Source organism: Trachypithecus francoisi, unplaced genomic scaffold (assembly GCF_009764315.1).
Source record: "Trachypithecus francoisi isolate TF-2019V2 unplaced genomic scaffold, Tfra_2.0 Lachesis_group6, whole genome shotgun sequence".
NCBI lineage: Eukaryota > Metazoa > Chordata > Mammalia > Primates > Cercopithecidae > Trachypithecus > Trachypithecus francoisi.
In genome coordinates this window covers 11,120,419-11,130,302 of record NW_022681471.1, presented here as the reverse complement: position 1 = coordinate 11,130,302, position 9,884 = coordinate 11,120,419, and the positions used below count along the sequence as shown (strand labels likewise).

Here is a 9,884-nt window from a genome sequence, read left to right as displayed (position 1 = left end):
GGCTATGAAGCTGGTTCTTGCAGCAGGACGATGGAAGGTACATGTAACAGGGTGAGTGGGATTGAAGAATGGATCCAGTTGTGAGGCTACTGTAATAGTTTGAGTGAGAGAACTGGGGCGTGAGCAGTGCCAATGTGCATGAAAGGAAGAACGCCATTGGTGGGCTGTGGATAGAAATATTTGCAGACACAAAGATGAGAATATGGAGAATATGCCAGTAAATAGGTGGGGCAATGAGAAATAAACTGCAAGCTGAATGGTTCAGGAAAGTCAAAGGCAGTGGTTTCTTGGGTCAATAAATGTGACCCAGACGCTTCTTTAGGATACCACACTAGCAGAGTCCAGTACTATAAGATGAAAGGCAAAATGAAGTGAAAATGAGGTTAGAACACTTTAGAACAAGACGAATACTTCTCAAAGGCATTCACTCTCTCACTGCTACTCTCTCTGATAGGTCTTCCCCTTTCCTTCTTTCAGTATAGCTACAGTCTCCATATACCATACTACTGGGAATGTATATGTAGTTCTACGGTTTGCTTGGTCATTTTGTGATGAGCTATGGAAGATAGTCCAGCTACCTGTTTATACTTGGGTGTCATCCTTGGGCTATTTGCACACATATGTTGATACAGCCACTTCTCCTATATATATAGTGAACCTTTTTAAGGACTCATTTTAGAAAAGACTCTCTTTGTCTTTCCCTCCTTTACCTATGCCTCCAAAGTTTCTGGTTTTTGTTCTTTTTTTGATTTTTTGTGACTCCAAAGGTAAGGAGAAGATAAACCACAGCAGTATTTACCAACGTTCTTTTTCTTTTTCTCTATTCCGTTTCCTCCTCTAGAGTCACATTTCAGCTGCTCAGAAACTTTTCTGTTAAAGTTGTTAATGTATAATTTATACATAATTATAAGTATATAGTTTTTAAAATTTAGACAAATGTATACACCATGTAACATTACACAATTATAAATATAGAACATTTTCACTACCCAGAAGGTTCCCTTATGTATTTGCCTGTATCCCCCATCCTTCCATCTTATGTAACCACTGATTTCTATTAACTAAAGATTAGATCTGCCAGTTCTAAATTTCATAAAAATAGAATCACACAGTATGTACTATTGTGTCTGGCTTCTTTCACTTAAGATAGAGATTTGAAATTTATTCAGGTTGCTTTTTTATCACTGAGTAGTATTCCATTATAAGGGTACATGGCCAGGTGTAGTGGCTCGTACCTATAGTCCCAGCACTTTGGGAGGCTGATGTGGGAGAATGGCTTGAGCCCAGAAGTTCAAAACCAGCCTGGGCAACAAAGCAAGATCCCATGTCTACAAAAAGTACAAAAAGAAAGAGTATGCAACTAATTTATTCATTCACTCATTGGTTGACATTATTTACAAGTTATTGGCTATTATGAATAAAGCTGCAATGAACGTTCATTTAAAATGTTTGCATGGACATGTGTTTTTTTTTCTTTTGGATAAATGCCTAGGAGTAGAGTAGCTATGTAATTAGGCAAATATATATTTAAATTGACATGAAACTGCTAAACTGTTTTCCAAGGTGATTGTACCATTTTACACTCTAACCAGCACATATGATTTATCCAGTTGCTCCACATCTTTGACATTTGGTGTTGTCAATGTTTTCCATTTTAGCCAATTGAATTAGTAAGAAGTGGTATCCCAAAGAGTTTTTTTTTTTAATTTCCTCCTTCTGGATGACTGATAATGTTAAAAATATTTTCGTGTGCTTTTTGTCCATTCATAAAGTACCTGCTCAAATATTTCATCCATTTTAATTGGATTATCTTACTTTTTAATTACTAGAGTTTATATGTGTTCTGGACAAAAGTCTATTATCAGATATATGTATAGTAATTTTCTTCTTCTAATAGGTAGCTTGACTGTTCGTTTCCTTAACTGCGTCTTTTGAGAAGCAGGCCTTTCACATTTTGATGAAGGCCAACTTATCATTTTTATTTTTGCATGATTTCTCTAAGGGTAACAAAGTTCATTCTTAATTTATTAAAGTTTACTTACAGTCAATATTGTACCTCTTCATACCTGACCTTTCATATTCTCACTTCCCAATTCTCATTTAACACCTGACACATCTCACTTCCCTCTCTACTTCACAAATACAATATTCTTACATAGTTTAATTATACTTACTCATTTCTTATCATTTGTGTTATTGTTGGCATATTTATTACTTCCACACACATTGCAAACCTCATCTTGCAGTGGTATTATTTTTACTTTAATCAGTCAGTTGTCTTTAATTAAAGACACTGTGAGAAGAAAAATAAAACCTAGTATTTTATATTTACCCACTTATTTATAATTTCTGATAATCTTATTTCCTTTATGTAGATCTTATTTTCAATCTGGTATCATTTCTCTTTAACCTGATGAGACTCTATTAGCATTCATTTTATTGCAAGTCTGCTGATAAAAAATTATCAGCTTCATTTATCTGAAAATATATTTTACCATCACACTTGAAAAATATTTTTGTTGGATATGGACATACTGGCAGATTTTATTTTTTCCCTTTAAGTACTTTACAGATGGTATATTCATCTTAAAGAGGTCATAAGTCTTCCGGCAGTCACTGTTTACGATAGGAAGCCAGCATCTATTATTACAATTGTTTCTGGTGTGTAGTGGTGTTTTATATTATGACTGCTTTCAAGATTTTCTGTTTATTTTTGGTTCAGTAATTTGATCATAATGCAATGAATTTTGGCTTATTTTTCGTTGTTAACTTGTTTTTGAGCAAATTGGATACATAAGTCAATATTTTCCATCATATTGGGGAAATTTTTGAGCATCACTTTTCCAATTTTTTCTGCTCTATTACTAGCCTCTTCTATTTTGGAGATTCTGATTACAAATATCATGTATCTTTCAATGTCATTCCACAAGTCTCTGAGGCTCTGCTCGTTTTTACCTATCTTTAGTCTTCATCTTTTTAGATAGAATATCTATTGTTCCATCTTCAAGATTACCAACTTGTTAGTCTGCAATCTGCAGTCTGCAATCTGATGTTAAGCCCATGTGGTGAATTACTTATTTCAGTTATTGTGCTTTTCACTCCTAGAAATTCCATTTTTTACATTTTCACTCTTACTGTTAATATTCCTTATCTCTTGACTCATTAAAATCATGTATTCCTTTAATTACTTTAACACATTTTCCTTTAGTTCTTTGAACATTTTTATAATAGCTGCTTTAAAGTCTTTGTCTTCCAAATCCAAAGTCTGGATCACCAATGGGTCAGTTTCTATAAACTTTTATTTTCACTTGACTATGTGTCACATTTTCCTATTTTTTTGCATATGTACTATTGTTTTAAAATTGTACTTGACATTGTTGATGATATATTTTAAACACTTTAGATTGTGTAATCTTTATTTGGAAAGTGTTTATTTCTTCTTAATTACTAGCCAATCATCTTCAACTTGGGTTAGATTAGGTTTACATTTTGGTAGGTAAGATCTATGGAAATTCCAGTGTTTTCCCAGATTCTCCTACTTAATGAAACCCGATTTCCAAACTTTGTATCCCTTGAAAATTTTGTCAGGGTTGGTTTTAGTCTTCATTAAGGTAGATCTAGAGTCAGCCATATTGTGGTTCTTAATCATAAGGCACATCTTTTCTAGTGTCTCAGTTGGGTGTTATCGATGTGTTAATGAAACTTTATACTCTGGCTAGGTCAGACTTAATATTTCCCAGTGCTGATTGACCTCTAGACTCTCTTCCTTTCTCAAACTCATAGTGGCTTCTCTCTAGTAAGCATCATGCACTCTTACCCAACACTTGCAGAGGTTAAACAAGAAATCATGCAGTACATTTCCTCAGAGTTTTGGGTGCCTTCTCTATGTGCAGCTCCTTTCTCTTCAGTATTCTTTCCTGCAGATTGCAGCCATTTCAGCTTCCTTGAACTCTCACTTCTGCTTCCTCAGTTCAATGAAATTTCTATGCCCTGCTCGATTCCAGTCCTCTGCAACATGCTTGAGATATTGTCCTCAAGCAGAGAGCTTTCTGTTTTCAAAGTCTGTGAACTGTTTCTTTATATATTTTGTACAGTTTTATGGTTGCTTACTATGGGGAGGTAAATCTAATACCAGTTACTCTATCATGGTTAAAAACCTAATTATTTTTTTCAACTCCACTCTCACTGTTGATTGCTCGTAATCACCATGCCTCTAGCTAGAATCACGGGGTGTAATCCTGGTCTTTTAAGTCACTTATTTTTAATATACTTATTATCACTTAAGAAAATTACATTTATAAGATCAGAATAGTGAGCTGTTAGTAAGGAAACAGTGTTAGCTATACTAAATATAGCACCATGAAAGGTTTATCATTTGCATTGCTGTTTCAAGAGTTATTTTTAAGATTGGTTACTTGTTATTCAGTGTGCCTCTCATTTCCCTTCACATCAATGAGCTTTCTATTTTTTCATACAGTTAATGCTTATTGAACTTTTACTGTGATACATGCACACACACACACACACACACACACACACAGATTTTACTGTGTACTGTGAATACAGAAATCAAATGCAGTCCCTCATGAAATTTATTGTCTAGTGAGAGAGGCAGACAAATAAACAAATAATACAATGTTGAAGTTGCTGACATATATAATACATCTGGGAAATTGACAGAGATGTGTTGATATCTTCATTACTGATCTGTTAGAAATTATCTATAATTTGATTATTATTTGACATCTTATTTTTTCCTTCAGCCCATGCTCAAACTTTTGCCTCACTGAAAAATATTCCTTGGTATTACTGGACCATGTACAAAATTAGTCCCTTTAACTGTTGGTACTTTGGGTCATACAATGTAAACTTTTTCAGATATAGTGCTTTAGACTCAAATATAAATTAACTGAGTTTAAGTAGGTGTTTTGATCAGACCTTATAATATTCAATTACCTTAGTAAAAACTGAAATACAATGTTATTGTTTTTTTTATGTAGAAAACATAAGTCATTTAACATTCAATAGACAGTACTTTTTATGATTAACCCACAATTTAATATACTATAGTTGGCTGCTACAAAATGTATGGTGAGACTGAAGGGATTGAGGAAAAGCACATAAAACACCTAGACCCTTCTTTATTGAAAGGCTAAGGGTTAGAACAATTTTATTTGATAGGTTAAGCGTTGACCTATAAAGGATAAAATAGGCCAGGGAAGAAAGGATAAGTCTGGTAGAAAGAAGTTAAAGTACGGTTGCTTTGGAGTTATAAAACTCCTAAACCTCATCAAAGAGAGGGAGGCCAAAGGGGTTCTTTCATGTGCTGGAAAGGATGTTTCAGAACATCCTCATGAAAAATAAGCAGTGATTTCTACTTAACTGTGAACTGGATTTCCCAGAGACTTTTTCTGTTCTTTTATTCCAACATTAGTAGTTTAATCAGGTTTATGAAGCGAGAAAAGAGCTTGCTAAAACTCCTGCTTTGGCTTTTCTCCTTTTCCTTCTTTCTTGCACACAGTTCAAAATCAACCAATAAATGAAAATCTACATGGTACTATCTCAACTCATTAATGTGAAGGAAATGGGAAGTATACTGAATAACGAATAAGTAACCAATCTTAAAAATAACTGCTAATTGATGAAGTATTAAACAGCAGTGCAAATGATGGACCTTTCATGGTGCTATATTTAGTATGATTGAGATTCATCCATAAAAGCTTCATTTTAAAGGAGACGGGAAAATTGAGTTTTCGATTATTAAAAGTGGATTTTCAAAAATGAAGAGGAAATAGATGCAATATACCCAAAGATGATAGGACTAAAATCTTAGTGACAGGGTATTTGTTTCGCTTGTTTTTCTGAATTTTTAGCTCAGAGCAGTCAAGTTCTCAATGCATTGAACAGAAAAATTGCATGAGCCCAGTAGCAAAAATTTAGTCTCAGTGAAAAAGAAAATTACTGATAGTTTCTTGGTTCATGTGGGATGGGCTAACAGAAGAGGGAAAGGTCTTCTCTATTTTGATGGCTAAATTTCAATGTAAACAAAATTAGTATACTAGTTTTTGGGCAGAGCTGCAAATCTTTTTAGAAATAGTATGTGACTGCTTAACCCAAATTTCAGACTTTTTAGATATAAATCTCTGCATGGGCTTTTGTTTTGAGATTGATTCTGTGTGAAAACTTGTGACATGTGGAGCCAAAATTCTTGGTTTCATATCACATCTCCCCAATTTATTGACTTAATGTCTTTGTGCCTCAGTTTATATACTTTTTAAGTGGGCAGGGAATTATATCCTCCTTTCTTTTTTTTTTTTTTTTTTTTTTTGAGACGGAGTCTTGCTCTGTCACCCAGGCTGGAGTGCAGTGGCCGGATCTCAGCTCACTGCAAGCTCCGCCTCCCGGGTTTACGCCATTCTCCTGCCTCAGCCTCCCGAGTAGCTGGACAACAGGCGCCCGCCACCTCGCCCGGCTAGTTTTTTGTATTTTTAGTAGAGACGGGGTTTCACTGTGTTAGCCAGGATGGTCTCGATCTCCTGACCTCGTGATTCACTCGCCTCGGCCTCCCAAAGTGCTGGGATTACAGGCTTGAGCCACCACGCCCGGCTTATCCTCCTTTCAATGTTGTAATAATTTAATGAAATTATGTATGTAATATGTCTAAGACAGCTTTGAGCATAAAAGTAGGTGATGAGCACATGGCAGTTATATTATTCACCAAAATAGAAACTCCACAAGGGCATAAACTGTGTGTTATTCATATTTTTATACCCAATAACTTTTTAAGTGACAGGCACATGGTAAACACACAATAAATAAATAAATGTTAAATGAATAAATTCCAGTTCCACACTTTTTAAACATATTTAGAAATTGGTCAAATTAAGGATGGTTTTGACTTTTGTTGATGAATTCTCATAGAAAGCAACCAATGTAGTCAACAGAAGAGTCCCAAGTAGGTTAGCTCTAGCTCTGCTCCTATGTAATGTAGATGCTTGAATTATAAGGCCTAACCACTAGAAGGTAGAGAGATAGCAATCTGGCTCTCTTACAACATATCGGTTTCAATAAATGAAGGGCATATGGTTTTGGTTTTAATCTTTTGTTATTTCTTGAAATCATTCCATCATATCAGTGACAAATGATAAGTTCCCCAATAGGCAGTGGGTCTCTAAAAACATTCTTCCTGGATACCATGATTTAATCTATGTGGTTCAAAACTACTGGATACAGCAGAAATATTCACTGATTTTCATCTACTTTATCCTTTTTCTTTTGTTAAAGTGCTAACATGTCCCCTTGATCCAAAAATCAAAAAGGCAAAAAATAACTAGAAAATTGGTACCTCCTTATTAATGCAAATAAGGTTATTAATGCAAATAATGCATTTTTAATGGTTTCATTGAGACATAATTCACATACCATAAAATTCACTAATACAAAATGGACACTTCAATTTCAAATTACGGAAAATGCCGTGGTTACACCACACTGTGAATATACTAAACCAATTTGGTCTAATATATTTTAATTATTTTATAATTTTAGTATTTCTGCTGTATTTGCATATCTGTAACTTATTAACAAAAACGTGTGATTATCTTTCTTATTATGAAAATTAATCTCTTTTGACTGAGAGACAGAGAGGGGAAAGTTTCAGATATTTTGAACTTTAGGTATACTATAGATACTATGCTTAGTACCTGGGTGACGAAATGGTCTGTGCATCAACCCACAAGACGTGAGTTTGCCTCTAATAACAAATATGTACATGTACTCTTGAACCTAAAATAAAAGTTAAAACAAGGAAAGAAATTTTGTCTCAATTCATTTATACATTTAATAGTTCCATATTTGCCTCTGGTTCTTAGCAGCCTAAAGTGGAAGAGGTTAGTTTCTCCAATCGTATTGGTTCTGCAGAAGAGCTTGGGTCACTGATTGGCAGGCATCTTTGTGCCTATCTAAATGAGATTAGTCATTCCATTGCCCTTAAACATAGACTTCTTAGCTTTGAAAGATAGGAGGCAGTCCTAGCCACCACACTTCTAGTATAAAATAATATAGCTACAATTCTTTAAATCAAGTGACACAGCTAGATTTTCTGCTGCCTGAAAGCTACTTGAATATATTACTTACGTTGTACTCTAAAAGAACATTTCACCATTTTGGCAAATGTTTTAACTTTCATAAGAATGCCTTTGCCTTTTTCTTTTTCTTTTTTCACATTGACATGTTGGATTTTATTACACTTTTTAAAACTGTACAAAGAGCACATGTGCATGAGTTAAAAAACACAAGAGAAATGTAGGGTGTTAAAAAAGAAATACAAAATAAATCTGAGACATGAAACAAAAAATCCATTCTGTGAACTGAAATAAAAAGGTATCTTGCTTACTAAAAAAGTGTTATTTCAATACATTAAGTCTTTTGATTAGGAATACAGCACAAGACTTCTTCACCTATTCGTTCGTAACACATCAGACTCAGTCTCACTGAAGAGAGGATGAATCATGACATTACCTTACCAGCCACAGGCAGGTGACTAAATGTGCATGGATATGGTACAATGTCTGTGAGGTATTACAATAAATAAATCTTTATCAGCTGTTCAATAAAGCCAGCAGTGGACGTCACCATTTCAACTTTACTGTCAACAGGGAGACTCAATTGCTGGCCTCTTTTTGCCTCAATGACTTTCTGTGAGAGTTTTTCACATTTAACAAAAGTAGTACTCATAGTTCTAAAAGTGGTTTCTCGCTGTCCCGTTTTTCTTCAGCTTCTTCAGATCCTATTTCAGATTCAGGAGGGGAATAAAACTGACCATCAGAAAGACCACCAGGTATAAGTGCTGCCCTCTCTGAAGCATCCTGAACTATCAGGAGTCTGTTTTCTTCTTCTGCTTCTTGAGGTAACACTTTGAAATCCAGGAACCACATCTCAATCCAGGCAAGATGAATGAAATGATGGGCAGCACATAGCCAAAAGCCCCTTGAGAGAAAAGCTTTGAAAGGATCACGTTTGCTAGTAAAAAGGCCTGGTTACTGCCGTTGTCAACGCTATTGCCCACCAATGGCGCAATCTGCACACAGCATATGCAAGTATTAACACTTTAAATCGAAAAACTGCCAAAGAAATATATCAAAAAATACGAAGAATGGTAGTCATACTACCTCCTTCTCTAATGTGTTCATCAACTCCTTCTCTAATGTGTTCTCAATGCTTCCATTCACATTTAACTCTATTATCCACAGTAACGTTACAATAAAAGTCAAAGGTGACAAACAAACATAAAGTCCTCCTGACATCAGATATGCCTTTCTTTTCCCTTCCTTCATAGGACTCAATCCTGGCCATTAGTTGTGTGGGGCTGATGGAATGGACGTTGCGCAGAAGAGCATGGGAGCTCTGGTTCCCAATGAGAGCGTTCTCCATGTCTTCTGCCAGATGGTTCATCCTGGAGGAGGGTTACAGGAGCCTTCTCCAACCTCACTATCCCTAAAGGAAGACACCTCAACGGGTGGTTCCTGCCCGGCTGCCCCAGGCTGGCACCGGGAACTGTGGCCGCGGGTCACACCCCGGCTGAGGGGCCGCCCTTGCCTTTTTCTTACAGTTAAACTTTTCCCCTTCCTTTTGATATTTATTTTACTGTTGGTAAGTTATGAATTTTTCATTTACATTTGTATACTTCCAGAGGATTCATTTCAACAAAGAAAAGGATCAAAAAGTGCAAGAATTAGATCAGTATAAATATATTTACAGGTACTTTTAAAATCATTGAAGGAGAATGGTAGTAAATTCTAATTGCTTAGAACTATAGCAAAGAGTATTTTGAATGGGAGCAGAGATAATCAGCAACCCCTTAGTAAAGTTGTAATCTGGCTATG

General features: G+C 35.3%; 1 pseudogene across 1 annotated transcript; it reads right to left on the bottom strand.

The window, feature by feature from the left end:
• Positions 1-8,203: 8,203 nt before the first annotated feature.
• On the bottom strand, positions 8,204-9,562 carry LOC117078062 (annotated as a pseudogene). The gene has a single exon (XR_004434916.1). The product of XR_004434916.1 is annotated as an STARD3 N-terminal-like protein (transcript).
• Positions 9,563-9,884: the final 322 nt, after the last annotated feature.